The sequence below is a fragment of the Gorilla gorilla genome, chromosome 11 (assembly GCF_029281585.2).
Source record: "Gorilla gorilla gorilla isolate KB3781 chromosome 11, NHGRI_mGorGor1-v2.1_pri, whole genome shotgun sequence".
Taxonomy (NCBI): domain Eukaryota; kingdom Metazoa; phylum Chordata; class Mammalia; order Primates; family Hominidae; genus Gorilla; species Gorilla gorilla.
Window position 1 is genome coordinate 102,023,133 of NC_073235.2, and position 19,469 is coordinate 102,042,601.

Here is a 19,469-nt window from a genome sequence, read left to right on the forward strand (position 1 = left end):
TAAACTAAGGCTGCAAGAATACTCTTTGACAAGGTAAGCAAACAAAGAAGGAAGAAAGGAGTGGTGGATGGGGAGAAGGAGAGAAATATCTTTTTTCCCTTTCCTGGTGAAAAGATGTAACATAGCAAGGGATTTTCTTTAAATGGGCTGTCCTTTAACTTCTCTAAGGCAGAGACACTGCCATCAGCCAACTACATTTACTGACCATCTACTTTACACCCTCTTTTAAGCTGTGTAAAGTCATTCGCCTCAGGTAAGACCAAATTCTTAAACTTTGCCAGGCTCTAGGATTTAGATGTTGAAAAATATTAACATCTAGTCATCAAGGATAAGAAGATGATAAATAAATTTCAATGCTAAACTCAGAGTAGAAAGCATGTTTCAAAACTGTTTACCCAGTGCTTTTGCAGTTGAGGAATCATGCGTATGTGTTACATACTAGAGTTTCTTCAGCTGTCCTTCTTCATCTTGTATGTTAAAGGTTGAGGGACTGTAATCTCATGTTTTACAAATATGCCTTTTAAAATGTATTGTGTTGCCTAGCCAATTCCTTCATTCATGTACTGAGCCCTTGTTATGTAACAGCCGTGGTGTTAAGGGCTAGTAAGACACAAAACTGAGTAAGGCAGAGGCCTTATTTTTAAGGCTCACACTTTAACGGGGAAAAAACTCCTTAATAATCGTTTCAACTTTGTAATAATTGCTATCACAGTAAAGAATGTCTTTTTTCACCATCGATCCTTCAAAGTCCAGTTTAAAAGCAGCTATCTCTTAGAAGTTTTCAAAAGCTTCCCTGACCCAGTAGAATTACCCATCCCCACACCTCGTTTCTTTCCATAATACTTTGTTACTAGGAGAACATAGATTTAGTATTATACATTATGGCTAACTACATACATACATAAATTCTGGGCAAATCGTGAGCAATCTGCAATAGACAGGGGCCAGGCTGCACTCATTCTGTGTCCTAGGTACCTAGCAGAGTAGGTGGCATGTCACAGACACTCAAAAGATGTGACTGAAATTGAACTGAATTCCAGTGAGTCATTTAATTCCCAGTGTGCTGGGTCTTTCATCTGATTATGTCTTGCCTCCAAAAACAATGGGCCAATGAGCCTGGAAGACAAAAAAAGAATTAGTCCTTGAGGGAAAGAAAGCAAAGCAAAACTGTAGTCCACAGTTTTTCATCAAATTGAAATTGAGGTAGTAGCTCCATTATTGTTTTCCTTTTGGTTAATAATGAACAGGCCTTCATAGCAGTGAGGATCTAAGTGGTCACTGAGAAGTAAAGGAGCTAGTATTTGGCTAATATGGCTAATTATGGCTATTTATTTATTTATTTATTGAAACAGAGTCTCGCTCTGTTGCCCAGGCTGGAATGCAGTGGCACTATCTCCACCCACTGCAACTTCTCCCTCCCCGGTTCAAGCAATTCTCCTGCCTCAGCCTCCTGAGTAGCTGGGATTACAAGTGCAGACCACCACAGCCTGCTAATTTTTGTAATTTTAGTAGAGATGGGGGTTTCACCATGTTGGCCAGGCTGGCCTCAAACTCCTGACCTCAAGTGATCTGCCTGCCTTGGTCTCCCAAAGTGCCGAGATTACATGTGTGAGCCACTGCGCCCCCACCTTAATTATGGTTTTAATGAAAAGGAAAATCTTTCCTTATGGCACTTTAGCTTACTACCTTTGGGTTCACTTTCAATCTTCTTAAAAATCATTTCTAGGAAAGAGTTACTATTTCCAAGTTAAAAACCTTTTTTGAGGTGCAAGTATTAAATAATTGTTTTAAAAAACAAATCATGTTGAAAATGTACATTTATTAATGCTTATTTTAATACACCTTAAAATAACGTCTTACAATGAACAATAGATAGAAAAAAACTATTATAATAAAAAGCAGCCAGTGGACAAAAAGTCTTTTTTTCCATTGTCATTCTATTCTGACATCTTTATAACTTCTGGCTTCTCCGAGTTACCAAACCTTTACATTTCATGGACATGTAAAAGTTGGAGGCTCAACAAAGATTTTGCCAAACTTTTATTTTACCAAATAATGGCTTCAAAAATAAAAATTGATAACTACTATTTATTATGACATTATTTCATAAAATAGATAACTTTATAACATATAAAATATAGAAGGTCTTATGAAGATAGACATTTAAAGTGAATAAAAACCCATTTCATGTCCTTACTATTCTCATTTTGCTGTGGATCAGTGAAAATTTTGACATGAACTTGCAATGTACAGAGTTCGATTTTTTTTTTTTTTTTTTGAGACTGAGTTTCGCTCTTGTTGCCCAGGCTGGAGTGCAGTGGCACGATCTCAGCTCACTGCAACCCTCCACCTCCCGGGTTCGAGCGATTTTCCTGCCTCAGCCTCCCAAGTAGCTGCTTACTACTTGGTTCTCCCCGAATAAATTTTTTATTTTTCGTAGAGATGGAGTTTCGCCATATTGGCGAGGCTGGTCTCAAACTCCTGACCTCAGGTGATCCACCTGCCTTGGTCTCCCAAAGCGCTGGGATTACAGGCATGAGCCACCGTGCCTGGCTCAATTTTTGAAGTTCTATATTTTTGTTTCCCCTTTCATTCATTCCTGCATCATTCCATCATCCAACAAAGTCAAGAGAGTTTCTCCTATGTGCCAGATATTGTGGTAAGAACATTCATGTGTTTTCTCACAGCACTATTGAAACAGTCTGCTCCTAACAGGGGCTCAGTGAGCAATAGCTCAACTGCTTTGAATCAAACTGGATAAATATCACCAGTAAAATCTGAACCTTTAATAAAGGTTTCACAAAGAAGAATTAAGCACATAGCACTATCAGTTTGTTCAGTTTAAAAAAAAAAATGACTGAGGACTTTTTAAAGGTATAAGTTATAGAAATGCAACTCTGCATATATGATAGCAGTGTAGCATTCTAGAAGAATTAAATAGAACACATCTTACTAAGGAAATTTAATTTTTAAGATCAGTTAATGTTAGAGGCAATGCATTTACCCTGCACACTGAAAAAAATTTAAGCAGTATGAAACAGCATATGGTGAAAAGTCTTTCTCCTTCTTCTGAACCCCAGTTGCTTAAATCCCCCTCCCCAGAGATAACTACGGCAACTATGGTTACCAGATTTTTATGTGTCTTTCCATAGATAGTCTATGATTATGCAAACACATATATCCCCATTTTTTCTTTTTTACAAAAATGATAGTATAACATATATACTGTTCTCTCTCCTTTTTAAAGTTAATTTATCTTAAGGCTGTGCCACATGAGCACCCACAGATCTGCTCATTCTTTTGAACATTTGTGTAGTATTTAATAGTGTACCTATACATACTTCATTTAACCTTTGCCTTTTAAGGTTTTATACCATCTTGTGCTATTTCAAATAATAATACCATCAGTATCCTCATATCCAGTTATGTGTACACCTGTAGGATATCTTCCTGGAAGTTGAGTTGCCAGGCCCAACGGTTTGTACATTTCTAGTGCCCCCTCACCCTGCCTTTCCACAACAATTTGGAGATTTTAAAAAGTCCATCCTGCTCATCACCATGCCATTTGGCTCTTCTCTAAACAGGCTGAGCCTCATTTCTTTATCCCGTGGCTCTGAACCCCGCTGCACATTACAATCAACTTCGAGATTTTAAAAATCCATCCTGCTCATCACCATGCCATTTGGCTCTTCTCTAAACAGGCTGAGCCTCATTTCTTTATCCCGTGGCTCTGAACCCCGCTGCACATCACAATCAACTTCGAGTTTTTAAAAATACCAGTGCCTGCCACCTTCTAAGAGATTCTGCTGTTATTGGTGACTCTGATGTGTAGCTGATGAAGTCTGGATCCCAGTCTCACTGCTCCTTCTCTGGTAATCCTTTAGTTTGTCCTAGACAGAAAGTAATTCTAAGCAGTAGAGAAAAGACAATAAAATGCTCTTGACATCTGATTGCAAAAGTGTTGAATTGTTTGCAAGAAGGTCAATTATTTATATACTAAAGGAGTCCGCAGGGGCAAAATAGGGTTTCCTCTAGCCTTCTCCTTGCTCTGAGCTCCTTCTTTCACTTCTTAACTAGTTCACTTTAAATAGTTCCAGAGATGTCACTGGGTCCTCTGCTCCTTTATTAAATATGGGATGAAAAATCAGTATTAGTAGAAGTCAGAGCAAAATCAAGAATGAGATACAAGAGTCCATTATGATCTTAACTCCTCACTACATACTTCTTACAGATCTTTAGTTTTTCTCCTTTTCACATAATTTTTTTCCTTTCATTCTCTCTTGTCCTTATCCTCCTTTTTTTCTTTTCCATGTTTCTTTTCTAAAAAGTTTGTCACTTCTTCAACTTACTTAGGAACTCATTGTTATAAGGATCAGATTATGACTGACAGTACGCAGTCCGAATAATTCCTTAATTTTTGTGTCTAATAGGTGAAGTCATTATGTAAGTTTTCCTGTGTTCAGTGTTGCAGTATACAGTCTGAATAATTCCTTAATTTTTGTGTCTAATAGGTGAAGTCACTATGTAAGTTTTCCTGTGTTCAGTGTTGCAAAAACACCTATCATTAGTCTTTGATAACCATTCATGGTTAGAAGCTCATCCATTCCAGAGAAAAGCTGATAAAATATGTAAACTTTTGCTTTAGCTGTTCATTTACAGATGCTGGAAGCTCCACTTGGGGCATTTTTATATGCTGCTTTATAACAATTAAGCTAGCTGTGGTAGAAAATTAGTTCCAGCATGTTTTACGGGCAGCTACAATTTTGGTTCAAAGACTGGAGAGCATAATCTCGGCAATTCCAAAAGGGAAATACTGCAGGCAAATTCCAACACATTTCCCTCTCATGGCTGTTTGAGGAACCACTGACACCTCACACTGCTGTGCTTCTTCCTATTTAATAAGTGAATAGTATAATAATTGTGGATAAACTGGGAAGGAGTGAGCGTGGAAGCTGTTCTCTATTGGGAGTGGAATGTTGTGCCCTTAGTATGATAAGCTGATCCCATTCCATTAAATCACAAAGCTGTCTCCCCTCTATGCATCCCATACGAACGGCTGAAGAAAAATCGTGGAATTGCTAACACTTGCTGCAGCTGTCAGGAAATGATACTAATTAGTTTAATTTGCAATAACACAAGCACTTAACTCTCCAAATAATCTAAGTTAGTAAGTCAGTTTTTATATTATGACAATGACATGTTTAAGAGACTCTGGAGCACTGCTTTTTTGACCTTTGACACACATTTCTGATAAAGCAGCACATCAAAGATGTTTTGTTTTCCTCCTCCATTATTCTTTCATCTGTTTCAATGGGAATTATTTGACAAATGAGATGGTTTGGTAGCTTTGCATAACGGAAAAGAAGCTAAGATCGGTGTCTTAAAAAGCACACATTAGCCAAAGAAGTATATTTTTAAAAAGAATGATCACGGTACCAAACGAATGACACCTCTCAGATCACTAAATCCCCTAGAATTCACGCATTCACATTTAACTCCATCCATTGTTCCCCACCCCCCGCCACTTTGCCCCTTTTTGGTGTTTGTCAGCTTAGGAAAAGGGAGCTCAAATGGTGAGTTTCACTTTCCCCTCTTACTCCATTTCCTTTCTCTGTTCTCAGGCACAGCCAGCTGCTACTGTTTCTGCTCCTTCTCCTGACAGGCGAATGTTTAATGTCTCTTTCTCCTGTCCCCTTTCTATACATTTGGTATCAACATCTCTTTCACGAAGCCAAAGAGGAAAAAGCTCCCAAAAACATTCGCATACATATTAAATGAGCTTCATCTGGGGTCTCCTGGGGTGCCTCTGACTGGGAGCCTGCGGCTGGGCAGGCTTGATCTGCGCCTTCATTCGTGTTATGTATTTTTTTCATTCCACAGGAGGCCAGGGGTTTGCGGCTGCCACAAAGCACATGAACAATTTCAGACCCTAATGGAATCCTTGTCTGATTAACCACTTAGATCTGGGGAGGTGGTCTGGGAGCAGGGATTCCTGCTATCAAGTCCCTGGGCTTTGAATGACTTTACACAACGGCTGGTTATTTTCATCAGTGCCTCAATTTCTTAGCCATCTTTTTTTTTTCTTTAATTAAATATAAAGCATAACATAGGTCTGTGGTGCTTGTTAAGACTTCGGAAAGAGAAGTAGTATGAATTTCGATTGTTATTCAAATGGGTGAAAATTTGCTTGGCCTGTTGGAGAAATTTTCCTCATAGATACCCATATTTGGACTCAGTAATTTTTAAAAGGAAGGGTTGAATTTGAGTTTCCCCTTCCCCTCCTAACTGTGGTTCAGAGGTAAAAGCAAAATATTATTTTCTTTTGGAAGATTTGATCATAGTCAATGAGAGTTAAATTTAAGATCAAATGTCAAGTGGTTACAGGACACTGCTCTGCCATATCTTGTTTTTAAAGTTAATTCCTGGGGAAACTAGAACAAGTTTTAGTTTAAAAAATTTGCAACATCCAGGTCTTTTATTCAAATGATGTATAAAGTTGATGTCAGATCTAAAAAAAAAAAAAAATCACTCCAAAAATGGATCATATACTCTTGAAATGGGGAGACGGTGCACGATGTTGAGGGAAGGGCATTAAAATAGATGCTAAATAATTTTAGTATTTGCCCAATTTGGAAATTCTGCCTCACTGGAACATGTATCACTGAAGCCACTACAGTTAATATTCTGTCAATGTTTCCACCATAAATAAGCCTCAGTGTTGAAAGCTTTATAATTTGGTTATAAAAATTTGCTTTCTACTAAAATATGACAGGATACACAGGATCCAATTGTCCCAGAGAGAGATTGTTTTAAAAACATTTGGGAGGAATAAAGAAAGAAAGATTAACATATTGTGAAATGAGAATCAGAACTTTTATACCATATTTTTTTAGTGGTCTAAACAGTGACATATTTAGATAAATCTTGGCCCTGAAGTGAAATTTTAGAAAGAATTCACTTATCCACTGGTAACTGCCAAATAAACATGCCTCTAGTGCTCCCTTGCCCTCCACACCGCCAACATTCAGGGGCAAGTTAGGTGATATTTAGCAGTGTAGACATTGTGGAGAAAAAGATGCTAAGGTCTTCTCTTTTTTCCTTCTTGCTCTAACCTGATTTCACTTTCCATTTTATCGTTTTTTCAAATTTTTTAGGTAATTAATACCAACGACTTGGGGTACTCATCATCACTCACCCTAAAGGTAACTCCCATAAATTTAACAGATGTAGCTAAAATAGTGTTACCATGGGAAAGTTTCTTTTTTTAACAAAAAAAGAATGATTGGACAATAGGAGCCCAAGAATCTAATCTGGGTCCTGCTGCTAACTGGTTGTGTGACCTTAGGCATGTCATTTAATCTCTGTGGGGACTTGACGTTTTCTCAACTATAAAATGTGTGTGTTGACATTCCACTCCTTACGAGCACAGTCTTGTCATCTTAGGTGGAAGGGGCATGGTTTATGAAGGCTCAGAGTTCTCTCATAACGTTTTGCAAATGCCTCCTGTGGAATTAACAGAACTTGTGGCTTCCACAATGGTTGGGGAGTGCTTGTCTCTCTTAGGACCTCCAAGCTTTATGGGGAATGCTTTGAGTTTAGCTATAAATATGGCTGTAATAATTGGACAATGATAATGTCTGTGTAAACTATTTTATAAAGCACTTTTCTTTTGAATATACAATCTTTTTTCATCTCACAAAACACTTAGGACATAGATATAGAAAAGAAAACTGAGATCAGTCAGATTCAATAAGGTGGCCGAAATGGAAAGTGATGGAACATTCTAAAACTGACTTTGGTCCTCTTTCTGCACACTGCTCCCTAACTTCATAATGCTTCTAAACAATTAATAGAACTTAATTTAGGATCTACGGGCGTGAGAGGACACATCTCTATGTTGGTGCATGCTCGCCTGTGAACAAGTGCTTTTGTTTTTCTCCCATAGTTCTGATATGGTCAAAAGAGTCAGCAACATATCCTTGCACTCCACCTTTGCACCTCAGCCCACCAATGTTCAGATGTTGGGTTTCATGTTCAGCTACAGGCCTACTTAATTCCAGCTGCCAGAGGGCTCTCTCTCTGGCTTGTACAACCTCTTCAAAGCAGCCAAGAAACACAGATGCTCTTAGATTCTTATAGCTGAGTGAGCTCTCCTGACATTATTTCAGCCCTGACTCTCGGTTTCCAGAAGAAACAAAAAGTCCTCAAAGACCTGAGAGTTCACCCAGCTGGCTGGTGGAAGTACTGGGACCAAAACCTGGTCTCCAGGGTCAAACACAACAGCCTTCCCATCTCCACTTCATGAGCCAAGAAGACCTTTGTAGAGAGAAACCACTGAGGCCTATTTAAATGAGCAGATTACACTACTAATTGAAGGCCTAGATAGGGCACTGGACATGGCAGGTGTGGCTGTGGTTTGTAAACCTGTCTCTCCTTTCCAGTTCTTCAAACATTATATGCATTCATCCCCATAAGCACCTCTCTGTTTTCCATTTCCCTGCTTCCTACACTTAAATATACATATATGTGACACAGTGACTACTTACCAACATCTGCAAATCTTACTTGAGTCCTTAAACTTATAATTCTTAATGCTCTGCTCTCTGAAACATGAAAGAAATTCAACCATTAATTCAAAACAGCTAATTAAGGGGCCAGGCACAGTGGCTCACACCTGCAATCCCAGCACTTTGGGAGGCCAAAGAGGGCAGATTACTTGAGGTCAGGAGTTTGAGAACAGCCTGGCCAACATTGTGAAACCCATCTTTGCTAAAAATACAAAAATTAGCCGGGTGTGGTGGGGGGTACCTGTAATCCCAGCTACTCAGGAGGCTGAGGCAGGAGAATCGCTTGAACCTGGAAGGCGGAGGTTGCAGTGAGCCAAGATCACACTATTGCACTCCAGCCAGGGTGACAGAGAGAGACTCCATTTCAAAAAAAAAAAAAAAACCCCATCAACAAGAAAGCTCTCCCTTTTCAGCTATAAAAAAGATACCCTAACAGACAAAGATGGGTTACATGACATGTTTGGATTACAGTAGAACAGAGAAGGAACAGAACCAGGAGATACAGCAGGGTGAACGAAGATCAAAGAGCCAGCTGTTGCTTCGTACAGTAAATGAAACAGCAATACTATCTAGAATGCAAGATGGTCTTCAATATTTCTGGTCAAATATTCAAGGTCTCAACTTTAGAAAAAAACAAAAAGAACAATGCATTCCCTTACCAGAAATATTCAGCAGTTTTGCATCATAAATCAGTTGTTTGAAACCAAAAAGACCTAGCTATTATCCTCTTGTATTACAACAGTGACCACAATAGTGTAGGGAAACTGACATTTTGGTCTTCTCCTGGGGGAAAGGCCAGACCTGCTGGGAATGGTACCCACAGTGGATGACATTCTGGTTTTGCTTCTTAAATCCGTTATTATTCAGAACCTGCTGCAATCCAGATAACATACCTTGTTTCTGAGAGGTATCACTTGCCTTTGTGATTTTTGTCTGTACTTCAGTAAACAAAATTCAAAGATTCTGAGGAATTAAAGAAGGTCTTAGAGTCAGCCAAGTAAATTGAAGAAAACAAGTGATGTGTTGATTGCACAGACTCAATCAAAATACAGGTCTAGTAGACAGCACACTTATACAAAATATCCACCGGACAGAGGAATCTCAATGCCACCTTAACATCCTTGAGTCCCTGAGTTGCATTTCATTTACCAGTCTCTCTCAGGGGAGACAATATGCTACATAATGTGAATATTTGAAGGGACAGAGCCACCATAGTGGAGACCCTGGCAAGTGGTTCCACACAGCATATACCCTTCAGGTCAGGAAAACACAATAGAACAATACAGGATGGCTTCTGTTGCTTTGTGGGGCTGTGGCAAAAGTGTGCTGTGTCCTCTACCAGAAGAAAACTCAATTTGGGTTTCACGTAGTCATTCTCGACATGTATCCTAGGGGCTCTTTAATTGTTGTTCAGTAACTTAACAGGTCCACTTTTGAAGCAGAAGCCACTTTGCATATTGAGGTACACAGGTGATCTCTCTCCCTTGTTTGCAGAGATCAGCTTTAAGATTACGTATGTTTGTTCAAAATGCACCCCCTACAAGACATGAGAGCTGCTTACTATAACCGGTAATTTAGAAACAATAAGAACCCTTTTCAGTAGAATTATAATGTGGTTGTCTGATACCCCGAATGCCCCCTTGCCAAAGCTTCACTTATAATCAACATGAGAAATGCAGCATGAGTTGGCGGTGGCCCTGAAGAAAGGACTGGGTGGAAGGGGAGTTTGTGCCACATCAGGGCCTGCCTGGTGAAACTTTACTTTTCCCCCTTGGACACAACAATACAGAATTATCCCCATCTATGCTTCCACCCTCCCTAACTTGGACTGCTGTCACCTTTTCTGGCACAAGAAATCAGTAACAGATGTCCTAGGCCTTGAATAAGAAAACAGAGATCATAGGGTACTTTGTAATATGCTCAAACCTTATCCTGGAGCTTACATACAATTAAATTAAACTATGTCAGGATTTATGCTTCAATAGAGTCTAACGCTTTGGAACATTCCCCCTCTTGGTAAAATTTTAAACTGTCCCTTGAAATAATTTACAATAGCTAGACTTACTCTATATCTCATATTACTAATTAAAACACAGTGCCTAGTTATTCCAATGGAGTATATATTAATATGAGGCATACGCACTCAGATTTTTATGTGCAGAGGTCTGAAGGTTGTTGGTTTTTTAAAAAGTGTCTTTCATTGGAAACATGAAGGACAACCTTACTTGGATTATAGGAGATCAAACACCAGTAGATAATAACAACTATGAACAAGTGTTAGGTTACTTGTGTACAACAACACAGTTTATCTCCACCTGGATTGCTATATGCAGTTTTGGTTACGACAGCTCAAGAAATACAAAACAAATTGAAAATTTATCCATAGAGGGATGTGGAAAAATAATCCTGGGTTTTAAGGGGTTTCTTTGCCAAGATTAGACTGCAAAAGCAGCACATTTCTAACTGGGAAGATAAACACTAATCAAAGTTAAAGAAATCACGAAAAGTGTCAATACTCATTTACCTAAGCCTAGATCTGCAGATCTAGGAAACAGTAGTTTTAGATCAGGTAAAAAGAAGTTCAAGTTTCATAGTGAACTTAAAAATTTTGTTACCTCAAATACTTGAGAAGCCTGTTTATTTAGATGGGATCATGGATGTCAAGTTCAAATTGTGAAGGGAAGATGGAACCACCTGGAGAATGTATTTAGTGATCTTGATGTGATATTGTGAAAATAACCCCTGACACCCCTATCTATCAAAAATGCATCGAGGGTCTGAGCCAAGATGGTATTCCCGTTTTTCCTATGACTTTGATGAGGAGAAAGGATGAGTTATATGATTTCACTGAGCTCCCAGGCTACCACAATCTGGAAACCATAGTAAGGAGGCTTTGGGTCTAACTTTTTCTACCAGAAACAGAAGTAGTCACAATACATCATTTATTACAATATTATTCAGATGGATATTATTTCTTTTATAAAAAGAAATGATGCGCAGGTCTGAAAAAATCTCACTAGCAATAAAAACTTCAATATAAATGCAATAATTGGGGGTAAATGCATTTTATCTAATGCCTACATTAAAGTAAAATAAAAGCATCAGTGCCATTTTATTTGTCACAGTCACTGGAAGCCTATAGATCATTAGTGCAAATTAAAAACCACAAAGGTTAAAAGTGCGTTTTAAGGCACATGCAAGAATTGCATAAGCCTTGCCCTTTGGATTCTCTTTACGGTGTTTTGTCAAATTGAACATCGGGACTGTCCTACGTAGACCAAGAGACAGTAATTCCAAATGTCTCTGCTGGGGACTGCTTTGACCAATTGCAGCTACTGCCTGTGAGAAGAGCGACAGTGCTGCTGGGAGTTCGCCTGGCCCCAGCTCTCTCCAAACAGTTCCTGGGCGTCTAGGGGGCTGGAAAAATTCAATATATAATTTTGCTGTGACCTCCTCTTCCTGGGACCTGTCAGTGTTTGATACCAAGATGGACCCTAGGGACTGGTCACTGCTACTATACCTCCTTAGCTGCAGCTGTTCAAGCTCACAGGCTGAAGGAAAAAGAAAAATAAAGTTTTTAATGGCTTGACTAGTTACTGATAGAGCCTGGCACCCACATCTTCCCTTGAAAGAAAGATACTCTTTATAGCACACAGACTATGAGTGAATGAGAAGGAAAACAGCAAAGCGGTGGGAGATAAAGAAGCCCAGTAAAATGTCCCTCTGCCCCCTCACTCTTCCAGGTTGGGGGAAGTGCTGGTATGATTCAAACCAGTGAAACAAACAAACAAACTAAATTTACTTTTTTCCCTTGGATTTGAACTTAGTAATGTTATCATTTGAAGTGTAGGTACTGCTACCCGGGGCCCCAGTGTATTAAGCATTTTAATTCCTGAAGAGGTTTGTAGTGGCTCTGAATGTCTTATTTTAAGAGAGTAATAAAAGTTGGTTTTATGAGTTCTGGGACCTTGGGGTGCCTCTGACCCTCAAACCCCTGACCCAATTCACAGGTCCATTCCAGTGGGCCGCCTCTCCTGTTATACAGTGTTGAAAACCTAGGACTCTTTTGACAGTTACTAAGAGAGGGGGAATATCATCCATAGATTTTTTTTTTCTAAATGTTAACTAAAAGTACCTTATCTCTGCTGCTGCCCTAACTACCTCACTAATTCTGGTACCAAAGTCATGCTGTTAAGGAAATAGCTGATTTAAACAAAGCAGGAGTATTTTTAGAACAATAAAAAACCTATTCATGATATCTAATTATGCAAACTGTGAACAAGAAGATGCTAGTCTTGCATTAGCTGAGACTTGACTCTTGTTATAATTTGCTCTTTTTTCGCAGCAGAAAGCAGTTCTTTTTTGTCGCTTTACTGCCTTAGCGTGGCTTGGTGCTTTTGGCAGACTCAGTGCAGGTCACCGCAAAGTGTTTCTGTTGCTGCGGTAGACTGCAGTTAGGGAGCGTGGCAGGATAATGTATTGTAATGCAGATTACGGTGGTTTGCTGCTGCGTGATTCACAGATATGATTGCATCTAATTTCAGAAATAAGTGGAACCGTCGTCTGCTCTTTTGTGTCAGCTGAAAGCTGTTCGATGGCGTTCAAATGACTGCTGCCTTTGCACCTAGAAAAAGATAAAAGAAACCCACCCATATCACTGCAATAACTTCCTCATTGTACCCCCCTAAATTCAGCACCATCCTGGCTTTTATGAGAATCGTAGTTCTTTCATCTTTCCTCCGAAAAATAATATGGTCCCATGTTTTGGGGAGTGGGTATATTTTGTTTTATTAAATTTTCTCATCTCTTCCTCTTGGAGAGGGACCATGCTAAATGTTCGTTTCCCTCACTCTCTCTCTCCTGTGGTTCTGTAACAATGCTGTTCTGACTCTTAGAAGAAAACATTTCCCTGTAGACCTGCAGTGAGAAGTTCTTAAGGAGTGACTTAGCATCGCAATATTTGGTAACTTTATGAAGCCTGTGGATAACTGGAGCTTTTGCAACTAAAAAATAATTGCAATTTTAATTATGAATCAGATTCATTTAGGCTGTTGGTTCTTATCAATTTGTAGGTTTTCATTTAAACTTCCAGCTCCTTGGACTCCACTTCTAAGGGGGGCAGCTCTCCAAAAGCAGGCGAATCATGCACACACTCTTTCCTCTTCTTTGACCACACACAGTCCTATCCCCTTTATGAAATCAGCCTCCCCCAGTTTGAGTTTGTATCCCCTAATTATGTGCTTTCTTAAATGTTTGTTTTCCGTTGCTCTAACTTTGGTTTTACATATCTCTCTAAAAAAGCCCACAGAAACAAGTTAACTATACTTTTCATACCAAACAGAAATTAAACCTAGGTAACAAACCCTTTGGCAGGAAAACAGTGGGATTTCCCAATGAGCCACATGAACGCAGAGGATGCTGGAAGCTAGCAGAGTCACTTGGGACCCACAGAGCACAGAGGTTAACAGGAGGGGACATCAATCTGCAATTTAACACTGACACTTAATGTTGTTCAGACCCTTTATGAGACAAAACCAAGCACACGCATTGTTCATTTCTTATTTGACACTTAGAAAAATTCACAGCTGTGTATAAGCACAATATTAAGGACGTGGAACCAGAAGGAAGAAATATTCAAACACAGGCAGCTCCTTCAGCCTGACTCACTCTTCTTAGAGGCTAACCCTATTTCCCCAGGCAGGAGGTCTTATGATGGCAGGCCTTTATTTGACCCACTACAAATATAAATCTATTTCACAATGAGCTCTCATAAATGGAGCTATTATATGACTCCATTTTCTGGATATGATCTTTAGAAATTATCCTGTATCTAGCCTTTAAAGTGTATTCAAGAGGCACTTCATTTGGGTGGATAAGAGTGTAAGATATGATGCATGTAAAATTCTGCCAGTTTTTTTTCAGATGCAGTTGTTCATGCTGTAAACTTTGAAATTGTCTGATGACTGGGTCATTTTACAACTGCCTTCACTGATCTTCACAGCAAAGGGCAAAAGGACTGTGATTGTCAGGCTGTAGCCAGAACGTTTAATAAAACGCCATGGGAGATTTCCTCCCCAGCACAATAACTTATCAGAAAACATCTGATGAGCACCCTGTGTGTCCGAGGTAGAAGACCCCAACCTCCCTCCACCCACACACTAGGGTCTATACTATGGGAAGAGTATAATATTCCCACTGATGGGAAACTCTAGATGGGGGAATAAGCTTATTAAAAAACATAGACTGCAAAGAGCTAAAGATTTGGTTCTGTTTATATTTTTAAAAACTAATTATAATATTTAATATCTTTTCCTCTCATGTTAAGTATTAGCTATCTACTTCACAGGAAAACACTACAACCTAGAAGTATTTGGAGGAGGGTATAACTCCCACAAAACACCCTTCTCCACCTCACTTCGTAAATCTATTCAGTTTGAGACATAATCCCAGGAAAAAGGCAATATGGCAGGGAGTGGGGGTGTGGGAAATCATTTTCTATGTTGCTAATTCTTAATGTCACTCAAAAAACCGACACAAAAAGAAAAAAGTATTTTCTGTTAACACAATGATAAACTTTACTGTAATTCAGAGGTGGTCAAGAGTGTAAATGGGACAAGAAGCCAAATCCACAGAAACAACAGTGCTTTGCATCTGGAGCTAAGAAATTTAGGTTTCCTCCTAGCACCAGTTACCTAGAGAAAGCCTCAGTTGTACCATCTGTAAAATGGAGAGTTTGCCTGCTAGCCTTCACAGAGCTATGAAAATTAAGAAGTCTCTATAATAGTGTTTTAAAATGTATACTATTTTAAGCTACTGCACACAGTTGGACATGGCACACACAGCTGGGATTTAAAAGCAGAAAGGACATCAGCAAGGTGATTCTACTGGGACAGAGTCTGCAATTCCATGACAATTCTCGGAGGTATGATAACTAAGTCATTAGATATAGCTTGGGTAGTGCACTTTGTCACTGACTGCCAATAAAATTGCTCACGTTGGCCAGGCATGGTGGCTCATGCCTGTAATCTCACCACTTTGGGAGGCCGAGGCAGGTAGATTGCTTGAGCCCAGGAGTTGGAGATCAGCCTGGAAGCATGATGAAACCTCATCTCTATTAAAAATGTGAAAAATTACCCAGGCATGGTAGTGCGTGCCTGTAATCCCAGCTACTCGGGAGACTGAGCAATCGCTTTGAACCTGGGAGGAGAATTGCTTGAACCTGGGTGAAGAATCGCTTGAACCTGGGAAGTGGAGGTTGCAGTGAGCCGAGATGATGCCACTGCGCTCCAGGCTCAGTGACAGAGCGAGATTCTGTCTTAAAAGAAAAAAATATATATTGCTCAAGGCTCAAGTTACAGAGGACACTCTCTATGGAAAACTTTTAGAGAGAGAGAATGAACAGGTGTGTCGTTGCTTCTTTCCTTGGTACAGGCGGGGATAGCCTTCTTATCAGCGAGTCCAGGCCTCAGCCCGCATGTGTTAACAGCATACTAGTGTGGAGAGCTCTTTCTCCTTCATAAGCAGCAGAGTAATAGCTCGACTCAGTGCACACATTAAGTCCACGCACAATATTCCTAACCGGTCTGTAGACGCCTTCAGAGCTGACACTTTCCTGCCTCTTCCTGCGCCTGCCTTAGACCACACGCCAGCGTTACTTAGGGAAAGAGATGATGATTCCCTGTCATTGTTTTTGAGTAATGAACGGGCAATTACCAAACTCTTCTGGAAACTCCTGTCTTCTCAGAGCCCTAATGGAGCATTCAATTCCAAGTATTGGGAACGTAAATAGCAGTGAGGGTGCCCACATATTTCAAAGGCTGTAGAAATTACATTGCACAACTTAAACCACCAGAAGTTAAATGGCTTTCTGAAAGGACACTGCTGGGATATTTTTCATCACTTTTACAATATTTTTTTCCTTGCTGTCATTTAAATAGATCCTTGGAAACTTGAAACTTAAATCTATTTCCTTACCCAAAGTTTTCCTTTCAGCATACACACACACACACACACACACATAACTGCCTTGTTATTTTAGGATCACTCATGGGCTGGTGGCACCGATTTTTTTTTAATCAAAAAAACACATAAAAGCTTTTTCTCCACATATTTTCTCCACACATACTGTGTCTCAGAATGGTAAATTAAAGCCACGTAGGCAAAAAAAAAAAAAAAGAGAAACATCCTCAATGACTATAGAGAAGCAAGGGTTTTGGGCATAGGCCTCTTACCAGATCCATCAACGTTTTTTCTTTCTTTTTTTGGTATTTCTTTAAGGATTAAATTATGTAAACCAAATATATCTAAAATAATTGTATTAGGTGCAAGGTTTATGTATGTTTGCAGCTAGCACTCATAGCAAAAACAACCTTCACACTCTTCACATATGAAGCTCGAAAGTGAATCTGATTTTCTTAATAGCTTGAATTCACATACATTGTTGGTGAAAAGCTACAAAAATATGCTTTGTGTTAGCTCTGCTAACTTTATATTCAATTTTTCTTTTAAAAATTTAATTGCATTTCCCATTGTTTCTATTGCATTCTTATAACACAATTTGTGCTCCCTTTAGTAGCTAAAATTACACCTGTAACTGTCCAAAATTATTAGTAAAGTCAGCTTAGCTTGTGGGATAAAGTATCTGTCTTGTATTTCAGACAGATTGTGTTCCAACACCATTGTGGTCAGATTTTTATTAAAAATTCTTCATATTTCTTTTCTCTTTGTGCCAAACAAATCGCTACATTTTCAACACTTAATCATCTTCCTCATCTAAAAATATTTCCACATTAAATGAAAATATTTAAACTTCTTTTTGATGCAGCAAAACTTAGAACACTGTACAAAGTCTGGTTTTCATAAAGTTCTGCAAAAGAGCAGCATGCATATAGAAGCAACTATTGTGAATAATTGTCAAGGTCAAGGGGAGAAATGCAATGGTTAGCAATGGGATGGTTCTTTCCCTAATATTTCAAATGGACTACTTCAGTAGGGAAGTTTGTTCCCTTTTTTTGAGAAACATTTTTGGAAAGCTAGCATTGGTGATGACAATTGGGGCTTCCCTTATTGGAGAGACTTCCCTCAGTGTCATGGAACTTCTGAAGTTCATTTATGCCAAAAGGGAAGTGCACCAAGACTTGACCCCTTTCCCAAATGGCCCTAGGTGAAATCCTTCATTACATGCTGCCCTTACAGTTAGTATCCAATCAAGAAAATAGAAGCTTCTCTGAGCATTTAAAGCAAAGTAAGTTTAACACAGGGAATTGGTTACAATGGCGCTGGAAGAGAACAAGAAGCCCACAAGGGACACCTAGGAAACCCAGAGGTAAAAACAGCAGGAAGCCATGGGGTCCCCTAGATCGGAGGGACAGAGGAGAAGGTGAAGCTAGAGCTAGCTGGAGACAGTTGGCTGAGATATCCCCTGAGGCAGAAAAAGAGGGGACAGCATGGCCCCTTGACTAGGGCTAACAAGGCCGCCTACCTGGGTCTGCACGTGATACGAGCCTGCGGTGGTCCTGCTCCACCTTTGGGTCCTCCACCCTTGAGGAATGCTTGGGGCTACAGGGAGGTGCCTATGGCCTCAGGGCCTGTGTAACTCCCTCTAGGCCACACTGAGACTCTCTATCCCAACAGCCTGAGCCCACTCCCAGGGACTGTGCAGGCCTCAGGCCTTCTCCTCAAGTGGGACACACCTCCAGTGTTCATTTCAGATGGCCTAAGAGCCCCAGAGCAGGTGTTTGAGGGGAGGGGGAAAAAGCTTGGACGTGGTGACAGTGATGTCTATATGTGTGTATGACAGGTCACAAGAAGCAAGTGGGTGGCAGGCCAGAGGCCAGGCCAAAGCAGAGGCCAGGCCAAAGCAGAGGCCAGGCCAAAGCCGAGGCCAGGGTTGGGGTCAGGGCCTAGACCGGGTGGCAGAGCCCGGAGCCAGGGTTAACTCTTTCCATACCACCATGTCCAGATGTGAAATTCCTGGAGTCCAAGAATTCTAACTCAAACTAGCCTTCAAGTTGATGTGAAAGTACAGTTGATGAAGTAGGAGGCTAGAATGTGCTTTATTTAACAATTTGTTAGCTTGTTTTAGAACTTGTAAACATTTGGATATGTGATATGGGATCTCCATTTGACCTTTTACCTCTGACTCTGTAAATGTTAGGGGTGGACCTAGGCAGAGGAGAAATACTTTTGGCTTCTCCTTTTCTCTTACCTTTCAACCTCCCACCAGTAGCTGTCACTGGCTGACCCTGATGATATAGGCTCTGTAAAATACAGGGAGGAGCAGAGAAAGTGAGAAAAGGACTTGAGAGCAAAGAGGCTTAGGGCTGGGACTCCCACCCAGCAAGGGTGTCCGCTAGGTCAAAATCGTATGCCCCCTTTTATACTAGGCTTATAATCTATTATTTAAAGCAAAGTTTAAATGCATGTCCCACTTGAGTTTCTTCCTTCCAGCTTTCTCTCTTCCTTCCTTCTTCCCAACCTTCTTTAAAATGCAAAAACTCCTGAGACCGGTGGCAGATTAAACTTCTAGTGCCTTAGTGTGAATGAATCTGTTAAATATTTTTCTGGTCTGGAAAGCCCGGGGCAGCTTAAGAGAACAGGCTGTCCAGGAAGAGAGAGGAGGGAGTAGATTGGCCATCTTGTGACTTTCTGTAAAAGTCTTTTTGTAAAAATATACAAATTATAAGAAACAAATCATCAATAACAATATCCAGTCTGGGGAGTAAATGGCACAATAATTTTAAGATTGAGATCAACCTGAACCTCAGTCTCGATTTTGATATACCTATGTGAGCGAATGAATGTGCTTAACAATTCTTTGCCTCAGTTTCCTCATCTGTAAAACAGAGATGACAATAATAAAACAACCTTCAGGAGTGGCAGCGAAGTGAAGTGAACCAAGGA